The sequence below is a fragment of the Lathyrus oleraceus genome, chromosome 7 (assembly GCF_024323335.1).
Source record: "Lathyrus oleraceus cultivar Zhongwan6 chromosome 7, CAAS_Psat_ZW6_1.0, whole genome shotgun sequence".
NCBI lineage: Eukaryota > Viridiplantae > Streptophyta > Magnoliopsida > Fabales > Fabaceae > Lathyrus > Lathyrus oleraceus.
Genome location: NC_066585.1, coordinates 220,328,207 through 220,355,501, shown reverse-complemented (window position 1 = coordinate 220,355,501; position 27,295 = coordinate 220,328,207). Strand labels below are relative to the sequence as shown.

The 27,295-nt window shown below is 38.4% G+C and overlaps 1 pseudogene; it reads right to left on the bottom strand.

Moving 5' to 3' along the window:
- Positions 1 to 14,732: 14,732 nt before the first annotated feature.
- On the bottom strand, positions 14,733 to 25,924 carry LOC127103021 (serine/threonine-protein kinase BSK2-like; annotated as a pseudogene).
- Between the last annotated feature and the right edge of the window lie 1,371 nt (positions 25,925 to 27,295).

Below are 27,295 nucleotides of genomic sequence, written 5' to 3'. Positions count from 1 at the left end.
TTTTGTTAGGCATAGTATTTTTTAACTGCATCAGAGTTCACGGGATGTGAGAGTTCTTCATCATCCATAGTTGTGAGAATCAAGGCTCCTCCGGAGAAAACTTTCTTTACAACATATGGGCCTTCATAATTGGGAGTCCACTTCCCACGTGAGTCCTTGTGTATTGGCAAGATCTTCTTAAGCACGAGGTCTCCTTCTCTGAATTCCCGAACACGTACTTTCTTGTCAAAAGCCCTTTTAAGCCGTTTTTGGTATAATTGTCCATGGCACAAAGAAGTCAATCGCTTCTCATCTACGAGGTTCAACTGATCAAATCTGTTTTGAATCCACTCAGCCTCTTCTAGCTTGGTCTCCATCAAGATTCTCATTGAAGGTATCTCTACTTCAATTGGGAGAACTGCTTCCATCCCATATACTAAAGAGAACGGGGTTGCCCCTGTTGAAGTGCGGACGGAAGTCCGATATCCATGCAATGCGAAGGGTAGCATTTCGTGCCAATCCTTATAGGTTTTTACCATTTTCTGCAGGATCTTCTTGATGTTTTTATTAGCGGCTTCAACAGCGCCATTCATCTTTGGACGATATGGTGAAGAGTTATGGTGCTCAATCTTGAAGCTCTCGCATAATTCCTTCATGGTCTTATTGTTCAGATTCGTCCCATTATCTGTGATGATCCGACTTGGAATTCCATAACGGCAAATGATCTCTTTCTTGAGAAACCGTGCAACCACTTGTTTTGTCACATTAGCGTAAGAGGCGGCTTCTACCCATTTGGTAAAGTAATCAATGGCAACCAGGATGAAGCGGTGACCATTGGAGGCTTTAGGCTCGATGGCGCCAATCATGTCGATGCCCCACATTGAGAAAGGCCAAGGTGACGTCAAAACATTTAGCAAGGTCGGAGGCACGTGTACCTTATCGGCATAGATTTGGCATTTATGACATTTTCTAGCATAATTGAAACAGTCAGATTCCATGGTCAACCAGTAATAACCAGCTCTCAAAATCTTCTTGGCCATGGCATGCCCATTGGCATGAGTTCCAAAGGATCCTTCATGAATCTCCTTGATCAACATGTCCGCTTCACGTTCATCCACGCATCTGAGCAGAATCATGTCGTGATTTCTCTTGTACAACACACCATTGCTTAAGAAGAATTTGGATGCTAACTTCCTCAATGTTTTCTTGTCAAGGGTTGTTGCATCTGTTGGATATTCTTGATTTTGCAAAAAGCATTTGATGTCGTGAAACCAGGGTTTACCATCGGCTTCCTCTTCAACTGTCTGGCAGTAGGCAGGCTCAATTTTCCGCTCGATTTGAATGAGAGGTGCTTCATTATGGAATCTGACTTGGTACATTGAAGCCAACATAGCCAAAGCATCAGCAATTTGATTCTCAGTTCTCGGGATATGACGGAAAGTGATCTCGTCAAAGTATTTTATCAATTCCATGACATGGGCACGATATGGGATCAACTTGGTATCACGGGTTTCCCATTCGCCCTTGACTTGGTATATCACCAAGGCTGAATCTCCACATACTTCAAGGATTTTGATTCGGAGATCAATTGCTGCTTCAATGCCTAGGATGCACGCCTCATATTCTGCTATATTGTTCGTGCAATCAAAACACAACCTTGCTGTGAAGGGAGTGTATCCACCATTCGGATTCAACAGGACAGCTCCTACGCCATGCCCCATGTAGTTGGAGGAACCATCAAACATGAGCTTCCACCGAGATCCGGGTTCAGGTCCTTCATCAAGTCCTGGGATTTCACAGTCTTTCACTACCATGATGTCTTCATCCGGGAAGTCAAACTTCAACGACTGGTAATCTTCAACGGGCTGGTTTGCCAAGTAATCAGACAACACACTTCCTTTGATGGATTTCTGAGACACATATTGGATGTCATACTCAGATAGTAACATCTGCCAACGGGCGAGTCTTCCAGTCAAAGCAGGCTTTTCAAAGATGTACTTTATTGGATCCATTTTTGAGATCAACAAAGTAGTGTGGCAAATCATGTATTGTCTTAGACGACGAGCGGCCCATGCTAAAGCGCAACAAGTTTTCTCCAAGAGTGAGTATCGGGTTTCACAATCGGTAAACCTCTTACTCAGATAATAGATGGCATGTTCCTTTCGACCGGTTTCATCATGTTGTCCCAACACACATCCCATTGACTTTTCAAGCACGGTTAAGTACATAAAGAGTGGTCTCCCTTGAACAGGTGGAATTAGAATAGGGGGCTCTTGCAGGTATTGTCCGATTCTCTCAAAAGCCATTTGGCAGTCAGAATTCCATTCAACTGCTTGATCTTTTCGAAGCAATTTGAATATAGGCTCACATGTGGCCGTCATATGTGAGATAAACCTTGAGATATAATTCAAACGCCCCAGGAAGCCTCTAACCTCTCGCTCGGTGCGTGGAGCAGGCATCTCTTGTATAGCTCGGACTTTATCAGGATCTACCTCAATTCCTCGTTGGCTAACAATGAAACCAAGCAACTTTCCGGATCGGACACCGAAGGTGCATTTAGCAGGATTTAGTCGTAGTCGAAATTTCCGAAGACGCTCAAACAGCTTCTGCAAGTGGTCCATATGATCCTCTTCACCTTGAGATTTTGCAATCATATCATCCACATAGACCTCAATTTCCTTATGCATCATATCATGGAAAAGAGTGACCATTGCTCTTTGGTAAGTTGCCCCAGCATTTTTGAGACCGAATGGCATTACCTTGTAGCAAAATGTTCCCCAAGGGGTGATGAATGTGGTCTTTTCCATGTCTTCAGGATCCATCTTGATTTGATTGTAACCCGAGAATCCGTCCATAAAGGAGAAGACTGCGAACTTAGCAGTGTTGTCTACCAGAGTGTCAATATGTGGCAGGGGGAAATCGTCCTTTGGACTAGCTTTGTTTAAATCCCTATAATCAACACACATCCTGACCTTGCCATCCTTTTTGGGTACTGGCACAATGTTGGCTACCCATTGAGGGTACTTTGCAACTGCTAGAAAACCGGCATCAAATTGACGTTTCACCTCGTCACAAATCTTTAGAGCCATGTCGGGTCTTGCCCTTCGGAGCTTCTGCTTCACCGGCGGACAATCTGGCTGTAGTGGTAGCTTGTGGACAACAATGTCAGTATCTAAACCTGGCATATCCTGATATGACCAAGCAAATACATCTACATATTCATGTAGCAATTTGATCAATCTTTCTTTGATGTTTGCCTCAAGTGTAGTCCCAACTTTGACCTCTTTCTTGTCTTCCTCAGTGCCAAGGTTGATTGTTTCCACTGGTTCTTGATGTGGCTGAAGGGCCTTCGACTCGTGCTCGAGCATCCTTTCCAGTTCTTCTGGGAAATCACCATCTTCCTCACTCTCCTCTTCCGCTTGGTAGATGGGGAGTTCAAAATTATAGGAAGTAGCGGGGTCATCGAATTCAACTGGTTTATTGATTATTCTGCATGTTTTTTAATGATGGGTTTTTTTTAGAAAAATGGAAATAACATGCAAAAGAAGTAAAAAATATTTTTGTAGTTTTTTGAAAGGATTGCCATTTTAAGAAAAACAACAGATAAATGAACGACAAGAATTCGAACAAAATGCTCTTTATTTGTCATAATGATTTTTTTTGAAATTCAAAAGGGGCCCTACAAATGATCCATTAGCCTTGGGCAGAGCTAAGGATTTTCAAAAACACACAAAGGAAAACAACAATTACTTTGACACAGGAAAAACTTCTGGAATTTCAACCGCTTCCCAGTTTGTTAGGGCTGCTTCACACCGGTATATCAGATTCGATGTTTCTCCATCTTCAGTGTCATCTTCCACTGCACCAACTTGTTCTCCATGGATAAATCCTTTGCTCAGGAAAACCTCTTGTATGCTCCGCACACGGTCCTTTGCAGGGACCAGGGCTCCTCCATTAGCAGAAGGCTTGTACCCCAAACCAAAACGGTCATTCTTTTCACTGACGTTGATAACCTGCCCCCAACCTGCAGGGCCTCCACTTTCAACTGCTGATTTTGCACTCTTCAAAGAAGCGAATGACAAACTAGCTTTCTCAACAGGATCCTTAACCTCTTCAAGCGTGGCATTGGATATTTCTAGGGCTTGAAAGGAGGTTTCTAAGGCATCCTCATCAGCCTCAATATAACGGAAAGAGGAGAGTTGATTGATGATAAAGTCCTCTTCACCTGAGACAATAACGAGTTTGTTATCGACAACGAACTTCATCTTTTGATGCAGAGTAGAAGTTACTGCCCCAGCGGCATGTATCCATGGGCGTCCCAAAAGGCAGCTATAAGCTGGATTTATGTCCATGACTTGGAAATTGATGGGGAATACATGCGGTCCAATCTGTATCGGTAACTCTACCTCCCCAACTACTGTCCTTCGAGAACCATCAAAAGCTTTCACCACAAGCGCACTAGGTTTCAATTCTGAACCTTGGTAAGACAATTTAGCAAGTGCCCTCTTTGGTAGAACATTGAGGGACGATCCAGTGTCAACTAAAACTCTGGCCAGAGCATCTTCTTGGCACTTTATGGATACATGCAAAGCACGGTTGTGATTCTTCCCCTCTTTGGGTAGCTCTTCATTGCTGAAACTTAAAGTGTTGCAGGCTGTGATATTGGCGACCACTCCATCGAATTGGCCAACCGTTATATCCTGGGTAACATGAGCCTGAGCAAGCACTTTTAGTAGAGCCTCCCTATGAGCTTCGGAATTCAGAAGCAAGGACAAGATAGATATCTTTGATGGTGTTTGATGTAATTGGTCAACTATCTTGTAGTCAGATTTCTTTATTATCCTTAGGAACTCACTTGCTTCATCTGTTTGCACAGCCGGCTGTGCCCCTCCCTGTTCTGGGGTAGGATTTACATTTGCAGCTCCCCTTGTTGGCTCTTGAGGGTTGACATTAACATTGGGAGTATAAATCCGACCACTACGGGTCACCCTACTTGTTCCCGCGATATTGGTGATGTCGGCGTCAACATTCTCCACACCTTTCTTACTTTCAACGGCCTCAGCTTTTCCATCTACCACTCCATCTACCACTGTTACGCCGTACTTCCATGGTACTGCCTTGGTACTTTCAAAAGGAAATGGTGTAGGCATGCAAACCACCACGGGTGACGGATGAACAACATCTCTCCTGTGATAAGTCACCTCAAATGATTCTGGTATGTTAAAAACAGGTTCAATGACCGAAACTTCCTCATTTATTGCTGGACCAGAAATTTGTAAAACACCTTGATCCATCAAATTCTGAATGTCATTTTGTACCACTTTACATCCTTTCGGCTGAATGGCACATTCCTCACAACTATCGTGACAAGTATCAATCAATCTAGCCCTCACCAATCCTGCATGAAGCGCTAGCAGCGGAGTTTTAACATCTTCCACATTCTTGATTACACACACATCAGAAGCATCTTCAACGGCATTGACATCACCATGTGCTGGCAAAGGGTTGTTCTTGACATTGGGTCCGACGTCTCGAAACGACAGAATCTTCTTTTCAACCAGGTCTCGCACAATATGCTTTAAAGCATAACATCCTTCTAAATCATGTCCAGGGGCACCCCCATGGAAAGGACAATGAGCATCTGGATTGTACCACGGAGGTAAAGGATTTGGTGGAGGACCCAAAGATCTGGGCGTCACTAAACCTTTTTGTAGCAATGATGGGTACAATTCAGTGTATGTCATAGGGATTGAAGCAAACGGAACTCTATTTCTTGGCACCCTATTTTGATTTGGAGGATTTTGTGGTCGAGGAGCCTGTGCCCTTGGCTGTTGATAAGCAGGTGGCGCGGGCGCTTGCTGATATATCGGCGCTTGTTGAGCAGGAACAGGTTGATAAACTGAAGCTTGTGGTTGGTTAAAATTTGGTGTGACGGCTGCCACATACGGTTGTTGGACATATTGTACTGGGTATATTGGTTGTTGTTGAGAAAATTGGTGTTGTTTCTTCCATGACTGACTCCTTCTTTGGCTGGTTGACACTGCATTCGTATCCCCCTCCTTCTTTCTTTGAAATCCTCCAGGAAACTTTTTGGCATTACTACCAGATGTTTCAGAGGTAGTCGTCATCTTTCCATTCTTTAATCCAAGTTCGACCTTTATGCCTACAGCGACCAGGTCAGAGAAACTTGCAGATACGCTACTTACCATTCTTTCATAGAACACAGGTTTAACTGTATCCATGAACCAATCCGCTAATTCCTTCTCAGCCAGAGGTGGTTCGACTTGCGAGGCCACTTCCCTCCATCTTTGCGCGTATTCCTTAAAAGACTCCTTGTCTTTCTGGGACATACTGAGTAGTTGTCTCCTATCCGGGGCCATATCCATGTTATACTTGTAGTGTTGGATGAAGGCATCAGATAAGTCCTGGAAACACCGAATCCTACTCTGATCCAGGCTTAGGTACCACTTGGAGGGAGCACCCCTCAGGCTATCCTGGAAGCAATGTATCATGAGCTTGTCATCCTCTACATGCGCAGCCATTTTTCGATAGTACATAATGAGGTGACTCTTAGGACACGAGTGGCCCTCATACTTATCGAAATTTGGGGTCCTGAACTTTGCTGGGATCACAAGACCGGACACCAGGCACATCTCCTTAGCTGTAGCACCAAAAACTTGGTCACCTTCCATAGCCCTCAATCTCTTCTCAAGCAGCTGGTAGTTCTCCTTCATCCCTCTTAGGTCCTCCTGCCTTTCCTCATCTTCATCTGAAAAGTCTGGGGCGTGTTGTTGGTCCTCAAAGTAGGGTTGCACGTGTGCACGAACGAGAGGAGGTGCGAACGTGTGAACCACCGGATGGTTTTCATTGATGGTCGGTAAAGGAGCTGTCTGCTGAGCAGATGGTGCAAAACCAGGGGCACCTTCAACTGCAGGAGTGAAACCAGGAGGTAAACCATAGGTGGGCCAGGTTGTTGGTACCGCCCTCGCAGGTTGGGGTTCAATCGATGGACCTGCGATTTCAGAAACGACCGTTGTTTGGGTATCTAGCTTTGCCCTGATAACCTGTAATATCTCCATGACCTGCCCCATGTTTCCACGCAGGTCTTCTAGCTCTGAGCTCACCCGCTCCAATTCATGCTCTTGATCTGCCATTCTTTGACGAGCTCTGGCACGAGTGTTATACTGGTGTTGAAAATTCAGCGTGAAACTGGAGGAAGAAAGGACAGAATGAGACTCTGTTTTGAAAAATGCATGAATGCATGTATGGATGCATTTTGTTTGCAAAACTCTTGGTTAGTTTCAATCATTCATTTCAAAATGTCACAACACTTGTTTGCAAATATTTAAAATAATAAGGCAATGAAACACAATAAAACGAATCTCAAAAGCGATTTTTCATTAATCTCATATTCAAGTTCAAATACAAACAACGTGCTCATGGTTTATGGGCTTTCCGAACCGTAGCAAGGTCGGTAGTTAACCCTTCTAACATTGCCTTACAAAACTTAATGAAATTATAGACTTGATGCGGTGTGTTCTCTGGACACATGCACCAATCAGCTTCTTGCAGCTTCTCAGGTAGCTCACGCATGATGGAACTCGCAAATCCGGACAGCTTCAAAAATTTGCCCTTCCACTCAGTGTAGAGCCCTTGGAGATCTTGGATAATGCGCACATCTTCAGCCTTAGTCGCCTCTATGTCCCTATAGAGGTTCCTCCAATATCTGCATTCATTCAGTAATACCATATAGGCAGCATCTTGATCCCCACCTTCAAGTGCCTGGATTCTAGCGTCGGCTCGATCCAAATGATGTTTCAATCGTGTGCACACTCTCTCTGACTCTTCGGTCTTCAGCTTCTCACGTTCCAGAGCATCCTTGTACTTCTGAATTGTATTCTCCAATTCACGAGTACGAATCTCAGAAATCAACCGTGCTTCCCTTTTCATCTCAAGGGTCAGCTCCAAAGTCTTGTTGAGCTTTTGAATCCGGAGTAAAGCTCTATCCAACTCCTCTTCCTTTGATTTGAACACAGACTTAGTGCTAAAGAGTGCTTGTCCAAACTTTTCTCTCCTCGCTTCAGACTCTCTAGCTCTTTTGTTGGAGACTTCAAGCTCTTTGTCTTTCTTTTGTTGATCGTCTTTCAAGTTCCCATTTTCTACCGAAACTCGGCCAAGCCTGATTCTCAAATCAGCATTTTCCAATTCCAACTCCTTGATACGATTGTTGAGCTTCTCCACATCTTCAGGTAATATGGGCTCTGGCTCAGGAATCACTGGATAGATAGAAGGATCAAATGGATACGGGAGTTTAATCATCTGAACCCTCTCTCTAACCCAACAAGTGTAAGGCTCTTGGGCAATGACATTTCTCCTACCCAACTCCTTACCTTTTCTGATAACTGCTTGCCAAGACCTCTTGATCTTTTTCACCATGGGATGATCCATTTCAACACCATGTAGGATGAAAGGCTCTAGAGCTTCAACTTTTGGAGGGCCATTCATAGGGTACCCATGCTGCCTCAGAGATAACATGGGGTTATAGTTAATGCAACCCTTGGTTCCTATTAACGGCAGATTAGGGAAGTCTCCAATGCTGACAATCACATTCTCGGTTTCCCAATCTCGGATATACCACTTAACGTGACTGGAGGTGAGGGAAGCCAACTTCTGGAAAGGCTTAAGTTCTTTGGAGACAAAAGGACCTTCTTCCGGCATGTGGGATCTGAACCAAGCATGTAACAACTGTGCACAACACAAGATGATTCCTCCCTTCCTCTCATGACGATCATGGAGAGTGTAGTAGAGATCTGCCAAGAGGAACGGTACAGGGTTACCAGAGAAGAAAATTCTCACCGCCAGGTGGTCCACAAAATGGTCAATATTTGGGAAGAGGACTATCCCATATACCAACACGGCTAACACAGCATAAAAGGCTTCCCAATTCCCTTCTTTTTCCATCTTCTTGGCCTGATCTTCCAAGAACTTCCTAGAGAAACCACTGAAAGGTCCTTTCACATCCCAATTATCCACTACTTCGGAAACTTTCAGACCCAACGCTGAAGCTATTCTCTCGGGAGGGATATCTTCATCGAGCTTAGGAAATGGGTTATGGTCCTTCAAGTTCCGGCCTATGATCCTCTCAACTTCCTCCAAGGTAGGAGCCAACTGGAAGTCAGAAAATGTGAAACAACGGAGAGGTGGATCATAGAACTGAGCGATAGTCACTGCGGTCATCATGTCCATCTTCTCATTTAGGATGTCAAGAATTCTTCCATAGTTTTGTACGAAGCTGTTGAGTTTGAGGGGTGTTACTTTAGCACTCAACTTCTGCAGGCTGGTAAGGTCCACGTTCTTGTATTTGAACTGAAAAGTGCCTCTTCTCTCAGGATTCATCTTGCTAACAAGTCTTGGACTCCTGAAATAATGCGAAACAACTAAGAGTTTTGCTTTTTATGCATATGCAATGAATGAATGGATGCAATGTTTTTTGTTTTTTTTTTCTTTGGATAGGTTCAAAGGTCGGAGGTATGGATAAATTTGATTGCTTTTCCAAAATGGGGTTCTCACCGGGTATGATCTAGGGCTTTGTTACAAAGGATCCCCAGAGTCATTGATTCACAAGACTGTTTGACGCTTACGGGAAATACTTCCCGGTCGTCAACTCCATCAAGGGAATATATTCTGGGTGAGGTTCTCGTACCGACCCTTACGAAGTATACACCTCGCGAGTCCGTACTACGCAACCATCGACTGGGTTCTAGACAGGGTACTCAGAGTCATGGATTCAAAAGACTGTTTGACGCTTACGGAAAATACTTTCCGGTCATCAACTCCATCTAGGGAATCTATTCTGAGCGAGGTTCTCGTATCGATTCTTACGAAGTATACACCTCGGGAATCCATACTACGCAACCATCATTTCTAGTTGGCCAAAGGTTTAATGTTCTAAAAGGTCCTTAGAGTCATGGACCCCTTTGAAACATCGGCGCTTACGAGGTATACACCTCGGGCGACAATATTTGCAAAAGGATCTACTCTAAGTGAGGTTCTCGTACCGACCCTTACGAAGTATTCACCTCGGGAGTCCGTACTACTCAACCATCGTCCTATCTTATGTGTTTTTTCACTCTAGACTCGGGTGTAGAGTCTTTCCCACATGGTTTGCAATAAAAAACCCAAATACCAACACATTGGAACCAATATACAACAAATATATCAATATAATAATAAAGATATTAAAAGCAATAAATAAGGGAAAAGCCATAAAATTAAACAAACAAAGGCACACAAACGTCCTAACTAGGCTTGACTCGCTTAGGATCTGTTTTCCCCAGCAGAGTCGCCATCTGTCGCACCTCGAAAAAATGGGGATACGACTACAAAGCGAAGCGCGATCGCACGCTCGCAATGATGGACTGAACAGAGTCGCCACCGAACTTTATTTATTCCTAAAAAGGAAAGGGGAAATATCGATAAAACCCAAGACAAAAGAAAGGATAAGATATGGTCATCGCAACCGATATCAGGGTTCGGGAGTCGATTACGCAAGGGGAAGGTATTAGCACCCCTTACGTCCGTTGTACTCAACGGGAACCATTAGGTCAGTTGTGTGCATTAATGTTAGTTGAAATGTTAGGCTTTTCTATTTATTAGGTGGGAATGAAAGAATAGAAGATAGGAGAAATGTTTTTGGATTTTTGACGAAGGACTAAACCTAAGTTTTTTATTAGTGGGCCTGACAAGATTTAAAAATCCTGCTCCTACGTATCTCAAAAGAGAAATCAAGGCTTACGTAGTTCTGGGTAGAAAAATGTTTGTTTGTTGGTCGATTTTAGCGAAAGCTATACTGTATTAATCGACATAAACATTGTTTTACCCAAAACAGATGAGGAGTGGACGCGTACCACACATCGAACGGATTTATAAATCTACATTCGGAAAAGCGTCATTTATCTCTACTCAACAATCGTGGCCGAAACATTGTTTTGTATCACTTAAGACAATATATCTTCCATTTATGAAAAGGTTTTTGATTAGTCGCACGGCGGCGAAAAAAGAGTTTGATTGGTTGGATGTATTTTTGAGTGATGGCGAGAACTTGGATGAGCGAGATATACATCTCGAATCCTAGCCTCAGGAGTGCATGGTATACACCATGTTCCATTTCCATCTTATTTGCAAAGATGTTTAATAAAGATTAGGTATTTTAGAATTTGATTGAGAAAGGGTTTGAAGAAACTGCATTGACAATTTTTAGGCGATGGCGAGAGTTAAGATTGGCGAGGCATACGTCTCGAATCTTAACCTCAGGAGTGCATGGTATACACCATGTTCCATTTCCACCTTTATTGAAAGTGTTGAATAAGAATTATGTATCTTGAGTTTTGTTGTAAAAATGACTTGACCTAGATCAAGTATTGATGGACGTTTGAGAAATTTGAATGAGTGTTTGAAGAAACAAAGTGGATAGGTTGGATGATGGCGAGAGCTAGGATTGGCGAGATATACATCTCGAATCCTAGTCTCAGGAGTGCGTGGTATACACCACGTTCCATTTCCATCTTTTATTGAAAAGGTCTTGAATATGGATTAATATTTTTTGAGTTTTTGATTATGAAAAATGGCTTGACGTTGGATCAAGCATTTGATGAAGTTTTGAAAGAAATAGGATGGAATAGGAGGGAGAAATGAGTTGTTTTGTTTATTGAGAAAATACTCGACATTGGATCGAGTCATATTTTTTGTATTTTTGAAATTTGTTGGTTTTATTCTTATATTAGCATCTAACTAAACAACCAAGTAATAAAGAAATAAAACAATACCAAATTATTACACATTGGGGAAGTGGGGTACATTTGTCAAATGGCGATAAAAAAAAAAAAATCATGAAATAAATAAAATCGGGCACAAACAAATAATGCATGAGTGTAAGTGCAAGAGAACCGGCTCATTGTAAGAAAGCCCAAGAGTAAGCTATGTGAGGTTGGCGGCGATGCTTAAAAAGCAATCGACTTACAAGGGTGTGAAAAAGGGGGCTCGATATTAAATCGAGAAAAGTATGATTTTTTATAATTTTCAAATGGTTTTGCATGCATGATGCAATTAAAAAAAAAACAAATCATATTATTAAACAATAAATAGAAAAAAGAAATATGAAGAATAAAGCATAAAAAGAAAATGCTAAAAGAACGAAAAACTACACCTAAGAGTATCGAACCCACTACACTAAAGATCTAAACACCACTCCTCTCCACCAAACCACTTAACAACTAATTGATATCTTAATGCTAACTTAAATATATAAACTAAAATAAATTAAAAGGGTTAAAATAAAAAATAATAAAGACTAAATAAAAAAAAAAGTAGAATAACCTAATTAATTTCAACCACTTGTCTGTTGGATTTCCGAAGGGGAATAAGTTGGAAATGGTAAAAAAGAATCAACTTTAATAGCCAATATTAAATATCTACTAGGAAAGCCAACGGTCACTTAAAAATGGAATTAAAAAAGTTTAAACCACGCTTAAAGTAAATAAATGGAAAAAAGAAAAAAAAATGAAACAATTCCCAGAACTCTTCCTCTCTCAATCTCTCCGCCTCGGTATCACTCTCTCTCAATCTCACCGTTCAAACTCATTCTCTCTCAACCTTAACGCCACTCTCCACCTCTTTCAAACTCGCTTACTCACAATCGCGCCACTCTCTACCTCAAGCGCAAATAATCCATCCCCAATCGCTCACATCTCACTCAATCTCCTGAAATGATGCAAGAATCCATGGCTAAAACGGAAAGGGCTCACCTTCGGCGGTGGCGACAACTCGGGTAAGGGTTGAATCTTCTCCCTTTGCCTCTTCCAAAAATTTGGTTTCGCTTTTTGATTCTGCCTTAACTTTAGGATTAGGGTTCTTGTGGTATTTTGGCCGCCTCCCTCTCTAATTTTTTCTTTCTGATTAGGGTTTCCTGGTGGTCGCCGCTCTTCTATCTAGGGTTTTCGTTTTTCCACCCTCCCTCTGTTCTCACTCCTTTCTTTTTATACTCACAGCTTTAGGGTTACAAAGGATCTCCAAAGGTTCCAATGGAGAAAAACTCCAGAAGCGCTTTTGTGGTGCTCAGAGTTGGAGTGCCTATTTCGATGCTATCTTCCGGAAAGGTAATCTACACTTTAGCTTTCTTCTTCGCTTTGTCTCAAATCCCAAATTGGGAAATTTCGGAATTTACTGCTTGGTAAATTAATCCTTTCTCTTTTTTACTGCAGGGAATTGAACTGCTGATGCTGCTGTTGAGATTGTGCAACAATCTTCTGGTGTTTTGTCTGAACATGATAGGAACGACCTTTCATTATATTCATCTGATGAAGTTGGTTTGCTTCTAGTTGATGAAATTGTTGCTGCCCCTGAAGTTCTTGCGTCTGGTTAAGTAACGCTTGCTGCTGTAATAGATGCATTTCATTTATTCCTGAATGCTGTCTAGGTAAAGGCTGAAGCATTCCGTTTCGGCGGCCACTTAATTGCTGTTGTCCTCCAAAGAAATCAAAATTGACAGGAGATTCACCAGCATCATTCCTAGCCAAATTTTTCTTATAAAGCTCAGGACCACTGCTCCCTTGTGACTCTGGCACAGGTATTCCTCTTGATAGGCTGATTGGTTTCTTGGTGATTGTTTTGATGATGACCATTATGGTTTGGTTTAATTTTGCAGGGCCACCAAAATTCCTGTGATCTAAAATAATGCATGCAAAAGTAGAAGCCACTGGTTTTGAAGCAGGGCTTACGCTCACAATATCATCACGTCGGCGAGAAGGTTGCAGCATTATTTTTTCCAACTCTTGGGACAGACGGGTTATGTGAAATGAAAGTGATCTGACCATGTCACAATAAGAAGCATAAGGCATCCTCTGCTTGTCACACTCCTTATTATTAGCCTCAGAAACATCCACAGACCCCGACTGATTCAACTGATTACTGGAACCCAACCGCCTGTTTGAAGAACCAATAGAATTCGTTTGGTGTGAAGAACCAGTGGCACGGCCCAAATCTCGATAGAGGTTAATAAGATCAAAAAACTGTGTTTCTATTCCCCAGCCTGATGTCCTCCGTCTGAATAATGGATCAAGAATCTGCCTGAAATAATTGAACCTTTGATCTTCAGTTTCGTTTGCATCAGCTTCAGCCGGTTGTGAATCAGTTAAAGAACTAGCAACATCATCCTCTATCTCACGCTTTGTATTTTCAAGTAGAGAGATTTGCCACAAAATTTCACGGTAGACATGACCAATGTTTTCAAGAACATCCTTGCTGCCATTTCCAAATTTGTAAACATCCAACAGCCTTTGAAGGAGAACTAAAAGCAACCATCCAGAAATTTTCTGAAGTAGTGAAAGCTGCAGGTGAGCCTCTTGTACGGCTTAAAGAAGCAGAAGAAGGCGTCATTACTGCACAGGTGCTTATGTCATCCTCTCCCTTTCTCGCAATTTTAATTGAACCATCAATCATCATCACCATGGCATTGACATTATCGCATGTTTCTTCTAAAACAAAGCATTCGTGTCTTCTATTATCATTCCAGGTAGTAGCTTTCATTCAATGTTAGCCATCAATATGAATTGGATGATATGTAACCGTAAACAGGACTTTGATGATTTTTGTTGTTTTATCACATGTAACAGTATCTGAAGCATCAATTACCAGTGTCTTTCTTATTCAAAAGCAAAAAGCAAGCTGTTAATATTGCTGTTTTTTAATTTGCAGAATTATGCAATGGATGTCGAACGGGAATCTGCAAAGTCGTTAAGCATGTCCTGTGCGTCGGTTTCCATTCTCAGCTTTGAGAGAGCAAAAGCTTGTAGGTAGAATGAAGTTGGCCAATCAGGTAGGCATACCTGCACCTGCATTGCGTCTCTTAATGCAAGTTCCGCCTGTTCGCTCATCAAGTAGGAGAAGGCTCTCCTTGCAAAGACGGTTGCGGAGGGAACAGACATCATAACCACCGACTTGGAATAATACTCAATTGTATTCTTGAAATCCTTGTCTCTAAATGCAATATCGCCGAACTTTTTTGTGTTTAAGATGTTTTGCACTTGCTGTGTCCATTCTTGAAATGAAAACTCGTTTTCGGCACCTTCTTCATTGTTATAACCCCCTTTTTTTTTACAATATATCATGAATAGCAGTAAGATCCATCCTAGCACAAACCTTTCCAAGAGGAGAAAGCATAGTTGGTAGCGGTAGCACTGCCGCTGTTTTAGTAAGGCCCCTTAACACATGAGATGCCACTTCTTTCTACTTTTGAAGAGGTGTAACGGCAGTGAGAAGAAACTTAGTATCAGGTCTTTCTCTGGCCTCAAACTGAAGACATTTTTGACGCAAGCTCAACTAACTTTGTAGCATCATCATTTGCATATTGCCCCTCTAAGGATGAGTCCACCAACAACAACACATTTTTCCCTCTAATTAAGTCCAATGCATGGCTTGGGGAAATATGCTTGGTTATAAAAAGAATGGATTTTTTTAAATAATCCAAAACCAAATTAAATATCAATTTAAATAATAATAACAAATCAGTAAAAACCAAATTAAAATCAAATTAATTCATAATTTGTTAAAATTACTTCGATATCAATTCTAACATTTGTTAAAATCAATTAGAGTAAAAATAACAATTAAAATTAAATTGAAATTTGGAATTAAGTTTAATTTGAAATTACAACCAAATTGGAAAAATAAAAAACAAATGATTGAAATCCATTTATAATCAACATACACCATGATCAAGAAGCTAGACAATGTCTATCAAAAAAATGGATTTGGGAATGAATGTATGCGAGTGAATTTTAGGCCAAGTGCCAAATAAAAAATCAGGGTCAAAATCGGGGTATGACAGGTTTCAAGCTAACTCGTTAAGGATTACTCCACACAATTCGAACATGACTATACCATCCTCATATCTTAATTGCACTCAAGTTCGGGTTAGAACTTATCTCACTACTCAGAGATCACCAAGCAAAACAGAGAAATTATATCACGCAGACAATATATATAGACAAATATCAAATACACAAATATATACACATAAAAAAGTAGGCTAAACCCACTGAGTACTATTCCCCAGCAGAGTCGCCACTTAATTTTGTAGCGGTAAATTCATGACCATGAAGTTATGGATAAACTTGACGTCAATAAAATCATAGTCGCTACCGCGCTTTTATTGTTTCCAAAGGAAAAGGGAAAAAGTACGAACAAAACCCAAAGATAAGAATTTTTCAAATCAAAACTAATAAAATGTCAGAGATTTCAGGTAAGGGGGTTGGTTACACAGAGGGAAGGTGTTAGCACCTAGAGTGTCCTAGGTACTCCTAGGGAGCCCTTTTTTGTGTGCAAGTGTATTTGTTGAAAAGATGTTTGATAAAATGGAATGGGGGGATGAGGAAACAATTCATTAATTATATTTTTGTGTTTGACAAGACCTTCGGTCTTATGCCAACGTACCAACATAAATATGAGGGATCAAAACATCGTAGTTCGTGGTAAAAATTTCAAAGAAGTTGGTGAATTAATTTTAATCAAGAGTTTAAAAGGAAAGGCACAAAAGGTCAAAGATTTGAATGGGGTTGTTAGTTCTTTTTGTCTTTTTGAAATTAAAGTTAATAGGATTAAGTTTATTCACAAGTTTGATTTAAGAAAGAGTTTAAAAATTCAATGGCATAAGGCTGAAGTTTCTATTCATTAAAACATGCCTAAATTGAAAAAACACAAACAAAGAAGGTTTTGAAAAGGGGGAGAGATTTTAAAATTAAAGAAGTGGGAGGAGATGGAGGGACTATCCTAGACAAAAATTAAAAGTTAAGAGTTGAAAAGATCTGACCAATGGGAAGCAATCCACAAGACAAGAATGTCATATAGAAACCCATTTTCCTTTGGACTTTAGGATGTAACAAGCATAAGAAATATCCAAGCAAACCATATGAAGACCAAGGCATCAAATAAATATAGCCATAATATCCAAGCAAGCACTCCAATAGCTAGCAGTCTTTAATATATTATTTCAATGTATCAAATGAAAATATTTCCTTGAGGTGACCTCAGAAGCAATCATCGGACAATAATAATAATAATAATATAACAATTAAGTACAAAGACAAAGTGACAGATGAATCAAGAGCACTCCAGGCTTGTATCAGAGGAAAGGCGTTGTCAAAGATAACTTGGTCTTAGATAGTGGCATTGGTTAAGTCCTCAAAGCATAGGCAAGTTGCCTACTTCTAGGTCCAAAAGCTCAGATCAAGTCCAACAGTCCACCAACATGTTTTATTGGATTTTTTTTGTTATTAGGTATTTTAAAGTCCTAAGACCACAAACAAAACAAAATCAAAGGCAAACAATATATACAAACAAAAATGATATGGCTCAAGTGAGCAAAGTAAAAATGGCTGAAACATAATCATCTTGCCTGAAATATAAATGGAAATGAATGATACATGTACTTGAATTTAAATTGCATTAAGTAAATGGCTTAAAAGTAAAGCAATGTTAATAATAGGTTAGTCAATTGTTAATGAAGAGTTTTAATTGTTTAAGTCATTCTTTAGAGAACACTCAACCATCCATTCACAAGTATGAATACATGAACCAAGACATCATCCATGAGAAGGGCTCCAACTTGGATAAATAAACAAGTATGCCACTAGCTCTCATGAATGGAAAAAAGGTCAAGTTTTCACATAATGCCATGAAGAATTGGAGACTTACAATATCACTTACTAAAATGATTTACCTTATGGGACAGATTAGGCACTATATTAAGCAATCGTAATTTGACTTATGTAGAAGTCACAACTATCTGAGGCCGGGCAATACAAATATTGGTGTTAATGCATGTTAGATATATGGTACAAAGAACCATACTCCTAAAAACATACCACACATTAAAAAAGCGAGGGACCTATCTCAGTCAGGCTCATGTTGTTTCATCTGACACAATGTCATTGATGAATCAACTAGCATTAGACATGAAGAAAATTCATGGGTCAATCATGGATTGGGGAAGAATAGGGATAAAGATGAAGAGGGAAGGGGAAATAAAAACCCAAATTGATCATAGGAGGAATTTCGTCTGATCAATATTATCCATTCATTTTGGGAGATAAAATGTACATTTCATCAATCGCCTAAATCCAATAGTATTGATCAAACAAAAGCCAAATCAACCATGATCAAGGTCAAACAGCAAGTCAAACATCACAAGACCAAATAAATGGCTCAACAAATTTTTTAAACTATTAAACAATTAAAAATTAATTTTAAAATGAACTTAAATGCATTTTAAATGGACGAAACATCAAATCCCTTCAAAACACCAACTAAATGGCCAAAGGATTTATCCTAGGTCATACAAGGTCAAAGGACCTTAGACAAAAAAATTCATGATTTTTGGAAAGTAAGAAGTATTTTAAAATAATTAAAAACAAGTCAAAAATAATTTAATTCATGAAAAATATCAAAATTAATCCAAAAAATGATTTTAATTCAAAATATGGAAAAGAAAAATATTTAAATTTTTTTGGTGAAAGTCCCATATTTTTTGTATAAAAAAATGAAATTTCTATGAATAAAATAAAATAAATGGATTAAATAGAAAATCAAAAAATAAAAAATAAGTTCAAAAAAACAAAGGCCATCAAATCTCCCTCATTAATTGAGGTGACAGATCTGATGGTCATACGCTAGAGTACACCAAACACCTAAGTCAAACGCGCAACACAAATGATAATCAAAATGGAGGGCTGAGACTAGAACGTGGTGTTATGATCAGATGGCCTGAGACGTTCCATCCCAGCACCGCAGCCCTAGTTCCGGTCATCTTCTCCGGTGGACCTCACCGGACTGGTCCACCACCAACCACCATTAAAATAAAAAGTTAGCACACTATTTTAAAGAAAAAATGCCCAGGAGCTCGAATCTGGCCACAATTTCTCCTAATTCCAAGTATATTAAAAGATACAAGGATTTGAATTTTGAGGTACATGATCTAAGATGCTTTGATCTCAAAGCAACTCAATCTTAGTGCCTATATTGGTAGGACTTCAGACAACCAACAAACAAGTAAAATAGTTGAGAAATAAGGGAGAATCGAAGAGTTAAAATTTGAGAAAATCCACCTTCGGGTAGCAGCTTTGAGAGAAAATCTTGATGCAAATCTGGCAGGAGTTGAATGAAGTGAAAATGGTTGTGAATCCTTGGAGTTCTTGTTCACAAATTGAATTTGAATCAAGAACTCGATTTCAAAGAAACCCTTAAGGTATTCTCTCAAGTGTGGCTATGGGATTGCTTGGCAGAGCTTGGGCAAAAGGGTCCTCTTCATCTGAGGCAATGCACTTCAATATATAGGCCAAGGAATTGATTTTTACACCATTCAAAATTTGAACCAAAACTAATAAGCTCATGTGCATGGGTGCATGGACAGGCATTAGGCCCAAAATGATGATGTCATTGAGTCCAAATCCGTGCACAAACCTTGCTGAGATCATATCATGAAACCATGCAATGGTAATTGGAAATTGAGTTCAAAAGTTTCCAAAACAAGCCATGAGAAGAATCCATGCACAAGTCCCTAAATTCTTGTCCAAATGAAATGATCTTGGACTTTTTGGAAAGGTGACAGGAAGGGGAATAATTTTGATGTTGAAGAATTTTTCATTTGGAACTTGGATCATGATGAATTATAAGGTGGACGTTGGAGACGTCAAACATGGTTGAAAATTTTCTAAGTACAAAGTCAAATGACCACTTCTTCCACCTTGAATAACTTTTGCTATGAGCTTCAAATGAAAATGGTTCCTGCACCAAAATTGTAGCTCTATCATTCCTATTCAATTTGGTTACAAATTTGACACCATCTGGATCTTGTATGAGGGAATAATGGATTTTAGAAGTTGAGGAAAATTGCTTGTTCAATGGTAATGGCCCAAAATGACCTATAATGTTTCCCCTTGGCACATGCCCTTTCAAGTTGAATTTGAGATGTCTCAAAGAATAAAAGTTGGAGAAGACATCTTGAAATTGATCATGAAACTTGGATGGACTTTATATCATAAAAAATGAGTAAGTTATGATTCATGGAAGTTGACCTCCTAACTAGGGCACAAACAAAATGACCTATAATATTTCACCATTAAAAATGACTTTAAAAGAAAAATTAGCTCTTGATGTCAACATGAAAGTTGTTTGTAATGTCATAAAGAGTAACATTTCTCTTGTAATAATTTTCATATGATAAAAATTGTAGGAGATAGGGTCTAGGGAACCCTGGATTTGACCAATTGACTTCCTTTGGTCAACCTCTTTGAATCAACTTGAAAACTTGAGATTCCTTTAAACTTTGGGGATCATGGAGGATCATATATGCTTGATATAACGTACAATGAAGCATCCCTTGAAATATTTGACCCATTGTTGAAGAAACTTGCTGAGGAAGGCACACAAGATACGTAGATGAATTAAGGCTTCCTTGACAAACAAGCTTCAAAATATTGATGAATTCTTAACCAAAATGACAAATAAAGAACATGGGGATCCATATATAATGCTTAGAACCAATGTCGACCCTTGCTTGCTTGATCTCTTGCTTTGAGGGTCTCAAACCCTAGTTGTGAGCTTGGTGAGGCACATGTGAACACACATACTACCTATAAAAGAAACAAAGTTGCACTAGACATATTTTTTGGTATTTTGGTTAGTAAACAAAAGAAAATAAAGTATGATATAATCAAAAGTGCTTGGTGATCTCTCCCAATGAAAACCCAATGAATGAGGGGTGAGGACGATACCAAGGTGTGATCCCAAAGCTAATGCAAATGATGAGATAACATGAGGGATCTTAGGGTCAAAATTGGGGTCTTACAACTGCTTCAATCAATGGGAAGAAGTATGGATTGGTCATTGTTCATGATTACATCAGATGGACTTGGTTTAAATTACTTAGATCCAAAGATGAATCACATTAAGTATTTAGCATCTTTTGTACACAAGTTCAATCTGAAAATGAACTAAAAATTCTAAAATTCAGAGTGATCATGGTGGTGAATTTTAAAACGAGCCTTTTGAGATCTTTTGGGATAAACATGGAATTATCCATGAGTTCTCTTCTCCTAGAACTCCATATCAAAATGGGGTTGTATAAATAAAGAACCGATCACTACAAGAAATGGCTAGAACCATGATCCATGAGAATCATCTTCCTAAATACTTGTGGGCAGAAGTTGTCAATACTTCTTGTTATGTTCAGAATAAGATCTATATTAGACTAATTCTGAATAGAACAACATATGAATTGCTTAAATGAAGAAAGTCAAACATATCTTACTTTCATCAATTTGGATGTACCTATAACATTATGAACAATAAAGTCTATTTAAAGAAATTTAGTGTTAAGGCTCAAAAGGGTATCTTTCTAGGATACTCTGATCGCTGTAAGGCATGCATAGTGTATAACTCTGAAACCAGGACAGTTTAAGAGTTTATACATGCAAAATTTGATGAAAAAGGGTCTGACCATGATACGGCAGAGCCTGTTGAAAGTGTTGCAGATTTTTAGTTTTTTGAAGAAAATCGAGAGGCTGGACCTTCAGAAGTTAGTATCTCATAAGTCAGAGGTTCAAAAGTTGTTGAATTAGAAGTTGATCATGTTGTCATACCCCAAACATTGCCCTATTTTTTTTCAACTTTCATCTGACTTTTGGTTTGTGATTCATCGACATTCATTCATTCCAAATACATGTGTATCACTCATTCATGTTAGCACTTCCAAACAAGTCATCATAGTTTCAAAATTTGTGGTTATTGATACCTAACAAGAGCTAGGGTTTGCACAAGCTTCAACAATAGGGATTATGGTGGTGCAGTCAGTTTGGAAAGTCCATTATATGGACCAAGGTATGAAGCCCTAATTCTTGATGCTTGGGACCTTGGTTTATGGATATTGCATCATGGTATTCACCTCTGCATAAAACCATATTTCTTGGCCTTTAGTACTCATGGATCATGTGGTTTACCTTATGGGCTTGGATTTGATCATGAAACCCTAATCTTGGGAACCATGTGGTAGGGATTTGATTGTGGAGCTATGTGATTGGTTTGAGGTCTTTGATTAGGTGGTTTGCATCTTGAAACCCTAATCATGGATACTTGGCATTTGTGGATAATAAGGTTTGTCTTTTAATCTTGTGATTGACTGTGGGACCCTAATTCATTGAAGTGTGGTTCTTAATCATTATGGTATGCATCATCAATCATCAACTTGCTATTATTATCGGGAATCATTTATCAAATTGACCATTGGATTTACATGGTTATGTACTTGATGATTCATTTGATCCAAGGCATTGTTATTCAAGTCTTATCCAAGGTTTTCTTTAAGTCTTAGTCATGGTGCATTCATTGATTCATGCTTCATGGTGCATAGCTTAGCCCATGTTTCATGGTGGATTCCTAGTCCATTGGTTCTTGATTCATATATCTCATTCATAATCCATTGGTTCATGTCAATTAGTGTATTTAAAGATCATGATTCGAAGGATGATTCAAACTTGAATTTTGGAGGGAAAGTTCTAACTTGAATTTAAAACATGTCGCATTAAATCATAAAGGACTATTTTTCATTTAAAGTTGTTCATTCATTCATAAAAATATCATTTACAAAGATTCATACAAAAAATGACAAAATTGGCAACTTTGACCAATAGTTGACTTTGGTCAACAATTGACTTTTTTGGTCAACTTTGACCAAAGTTAACTCACATATTTTCCTAAGTTCTAAGACCTTTTCTAATGCAGCCTCATGTTGATTCCAATTCCCTCCATATTCCATCCTTGCTTGCTTTCATGACAAGTAAGCCTTATTTCACTTTGCCATTTCCACGGAGTTTGCATAAGGCTCATGTTTCAGCCAATGCACCAATCCATGACAGTGGCAACATAAACCTACTTCATGCCAGCCTTGCTGCAGCCTGACCAATGTCCTAACATGATATGTGCTGACAGAATTATGCAGCATGGTAACATGAGGCATTACACAACCATCGAGTTAACCAAACCATAAGCATCCTGCATCAATAAGTCATGGAAAAATCAGCCACAATGCATAACAAAGCCAAACATTCAATTGAAAAACAAATAACTAAGCAATACACAATCATTTTTCCTAACCATTTTCTTGCAAATAAAAAACATGTTGATTTCACCTGCACCTTACATTTCAGATTTTCACCCAAGTCAAAAAACAGAATTCATATTTAACCTACACCAATTTTATTCACAAGTAAATCCATGTCCAAAACAATTTCATGACAGTTCGAGTTTCGTTTCATTTTCGAATTCACTAGCATATCAATCAACCTAAATCAGCATATCAATTGATCTTTCAGTTGGTACATTTCAATAAAGCTCAGAACTTCGATTCATTACCTAACCTCTAGTAAATAACAGTTTCAGTACATATAACACATTATAAAAAAATTCCTTTAACACTAATAACTAACAGAAACTGCATTTCAAAAACAGGAAAATGAAGTTTCATTTACATTTCAAATAGAGTTTGCATTTCTAACCAGCACTGCATCTCTAACCGACTATTAAATTTCAATTTGAATTTCAGTAGAATTTCTAACCGACCTCACCCTCCACCAGCACACCGGATTGGACCGAGTTAGGCCTTTCTGTACCAAATTCCATTTCCAGCATCCATATAATGGGCTTACACCCCTTTTCGTCCCTCAAGGCCCATTTTCAGTATGGTTGGGCTGGGTTAGTTAACAATTTCTGGGTTAGTTAGTAATTAGGGGATCAAGGTGTTAGATTAGTGATTAAGATTTTAAAACATGTTTAGTAATTAGGTGAATCTTGATTGATTAATTAGGTTTATTAAAATTTTAAGATTTAATTCTTGATTAGTGAATAGTTAATTAAAATTTTTAGAATTACATTTTAATTAGTTTAATTAGATTTAGAGAATTATGAATTAATTAGAATTAGATAATGGTGCGGATTCTTTAGAGAATTAGGAATTAATGTTCTTTAGATTAGTTAGGAATTAATTCTTGAAAACTAGATTAGATTTTAGAGATGATAACTACATGTTCGGGTTTATTTCCTTGATTGAGCCAACTTTTTGAGATGAGGTTTTATCAGATGGTGGATGGATTGTGACCATGCAAGAAGAGCTGAATCAATTCCAGAGGAGTTATAGATATTAAGTTCATTATACTAATCTTCAATGGGATGACATATTTTTAAAACCATTACCTATTGAAATATTTGATTTCATCAAGAAGAATCTGAACATGGTCTATATTGAGGAATAATGCTTGAATCTGATCAGAGTATCAAAGTATAATGTTGCTCATAAGTAACTTCAATTAGAGTCTAGGAGACTGCCTCTGATGAAAAGTGGCTTCTGAAAAATATCAGACTTTGAGACTATGGAGGTGAATTATTTTCTTCAAATTGCATTCACATGCCTGATAATTATCGTGCACAGTGTCTGTTTGGGTAAAGACTATTAGGTAATGATTCACAACTTCTCGATTCCTGTGAAATTACCCATATATCATCACCTCATGTTTGCTTACTTGTTTATTTGTGCTTATTATTTTGTTTTCTAAAGATTTTCCTTGAGTGGTCTTAAAACAATTTCTGACAAATCATCTTCTATATCTTTGAAAACTTATTTCTAATTATTTGCACTCTTCTTTTATTTCTTGTGTTTTTTCCCTATCTAAGATGGCTTCAAGATCTAACCTTGGTATGGAAAACCAGTTAAATGTAATCATTGAAGGGCTGGTTGTTTTTGAAGAAATAATGGCTTATGACTTTGATCTTAAAAGTACTGTCTCCTAACATGGTTGGGATAATTTCTTTGATGTGTTGTATGGTCATACTTACCTAATCTAATTAAGGATTTTTGGGTAAATGCTTCCACCCTAGATCTAAATCTAGAATCTGCTATTCTTTCTGTTGTATCTGGTGTCCCTATCACCACCACCTCTACATCTATTTCTAATGAAATAAATTGTGAGGATAAGGTATGGTTCTAGATATGCTCTTTTGGGAATATTATTTGTCTCCTCATCTTATATTTGATGATCTCTCAAACATATCCAAAGTGTCTAGTCTCAATTCCAAGACATTAGTCTGGTATCATCTACTAGTCTCAAACATCTTGCCAAAGAATAAGGATATGACTTATTTGGATATTGATGAACAAGCTTTTCTGTTACTTCTCAACTTAGATATGAAGATTAACCTCCCTTAAGTCATGTTTCATTACTTGAAAATGGATCTCACTTGCTTTAAATAGGGAAAGTCATGTTCCATTCCTTATGGAAGGGTCTTTCTGAACATTTCATTCAACAAGAAGTTAACTATGACAGAGGTTAAATCAAAAGTCTGAGGAGATAAGCTAAATCTTAGAGAAGCTTTGAAAACTATTAACCTATTTAAGGTCAAGGGGGTCTCTTTGGATGAAACTTCTTCTTCTTAGTTGTTTTATTTGTTTAATTTGCTATGTATTTTATCTCTGTTGCTTTTATTTCTTTATAGAAATGTTCTTTATTTTATTTCTTCATTTGATCTTTCTTATTGATTTATAAGCATAATCATATCTTGAAAGATATCAAAGGAAGTTTTTTACTATTGGAAATGAAATGGAAACTTTATTCATAAGACATTACAAGATTAGTTCCTAAACACTATCTTCTTGGTCTTCTGTTCCCTTGCAAGTCTCCAAAAAAGTCTTATAGTCTTCATCCGACTCCTCATCTACTGCTAGAATCTTGCTCTTCTTAGCAACTCCACTAGATGTGATATCTTCATCTGCTGGTGTGGCTCTCTGAGTCTTTGCTAATTCCTCAGCCTTATTCTTCTTTTTCTCTTCTCTCGCATCCTTTCTCATCATATTGCAAATTTATTTTGCAAAGTATCATTTATATGCCTTGAATGTCCTCTTCTTACCCATTCTTGTGATTCACTTAGTTGTGTGTTTGGGTGTTGGTTCTACATCTATTTTTATAGGGATTTGGTTAAAATCTTGTCTATCTTGAAGACTGTGTCTTTGAGTCATGTGCATCTGAACTTACTGTTTCTTGGAAACCATGTTGTCACAGTATACCTTTGACCATCTTGAAAACCGTGATTCATATGCTTATCAGTCATCAGTATCTGTATTTATTATCTTTTTGTTGATGACAAAAGTTGGAGAAATTTATGGGAATATTTAAGAAGGTTAAAAGTATTTTTTAAGTTATTTTAATTAATCTTGAACCCTAATTATTCAATTATTTTGATATTGCCTCCTTGTAAACATTTATATATCAAAATAAGTTTGAATTAACTTGGATAGAACTTATGGGGAGCTTACCAAACTCAACCCATGGACTATTAGACTCAGGAGGAGCTTACAAACCTTAGACTTTGATGTTGTCAAGTTAGTTAAAACTGACCAACCATTATTCTTAAATACACTTGTTTGTCATCATCAAAATGGGGGAGATTCTTGGAACAAGATTATTCATATCCCTTGGGTTTTGGTGATAACAAAGCACTTAAATAATATATGGGTATACTAACATATGTTCAAGTGTGCAGGATCACAAGCATATAACAGTACTAATTGAAAACATATCTGGAGAAGCATTTTAAGTATGACTCTGATTGATCAGAATCTAATGACTCTGAATGAGTTCATCAACCTCTGAAAAATTCAGACTCTGGTCTCATGGCCTAGCTTCTGATGACAACTCATATTCAAAAAGGTTGAAGAGCCTCTGATCCGTACACTATACCATAACAAACTTGTCTTATCAAAGCCCCATAATTATGAACAGAGTCAACTAGGGTTTCATTTTGCAAGGCTCGAGGTATGGTGATGTGACCTCTTGAGCCTATTCTACATTTGGTAGATACCTATTATTTCAAAAGATGCTGTGAACAATGACATTATTCATTGGACAATCCTTCAAACCAGATGCATTCTCTGACGTCTCTCTTGGCATGCTTCTTCACTAAGTTTGCTCTTGTGTTCAAACTCTCCAACAACTCTTTCTTTACCTCTATAAAAGGAATATGAAGATTTGAAAGAATAACATAACAACTCATTACATTATCTTGAGCATAACTCTAAGCTTTCATTTGTAACTATTATTGCCTAAGATCATAAGATTTTGTATATCTTAGAAATCTTAAGAGGTTAATAACCTTTGTGGTTGTAGCACAACTACTATACTTCTAAATGTGTATCTAAGTATAGTGGTTAACATTTCTACTA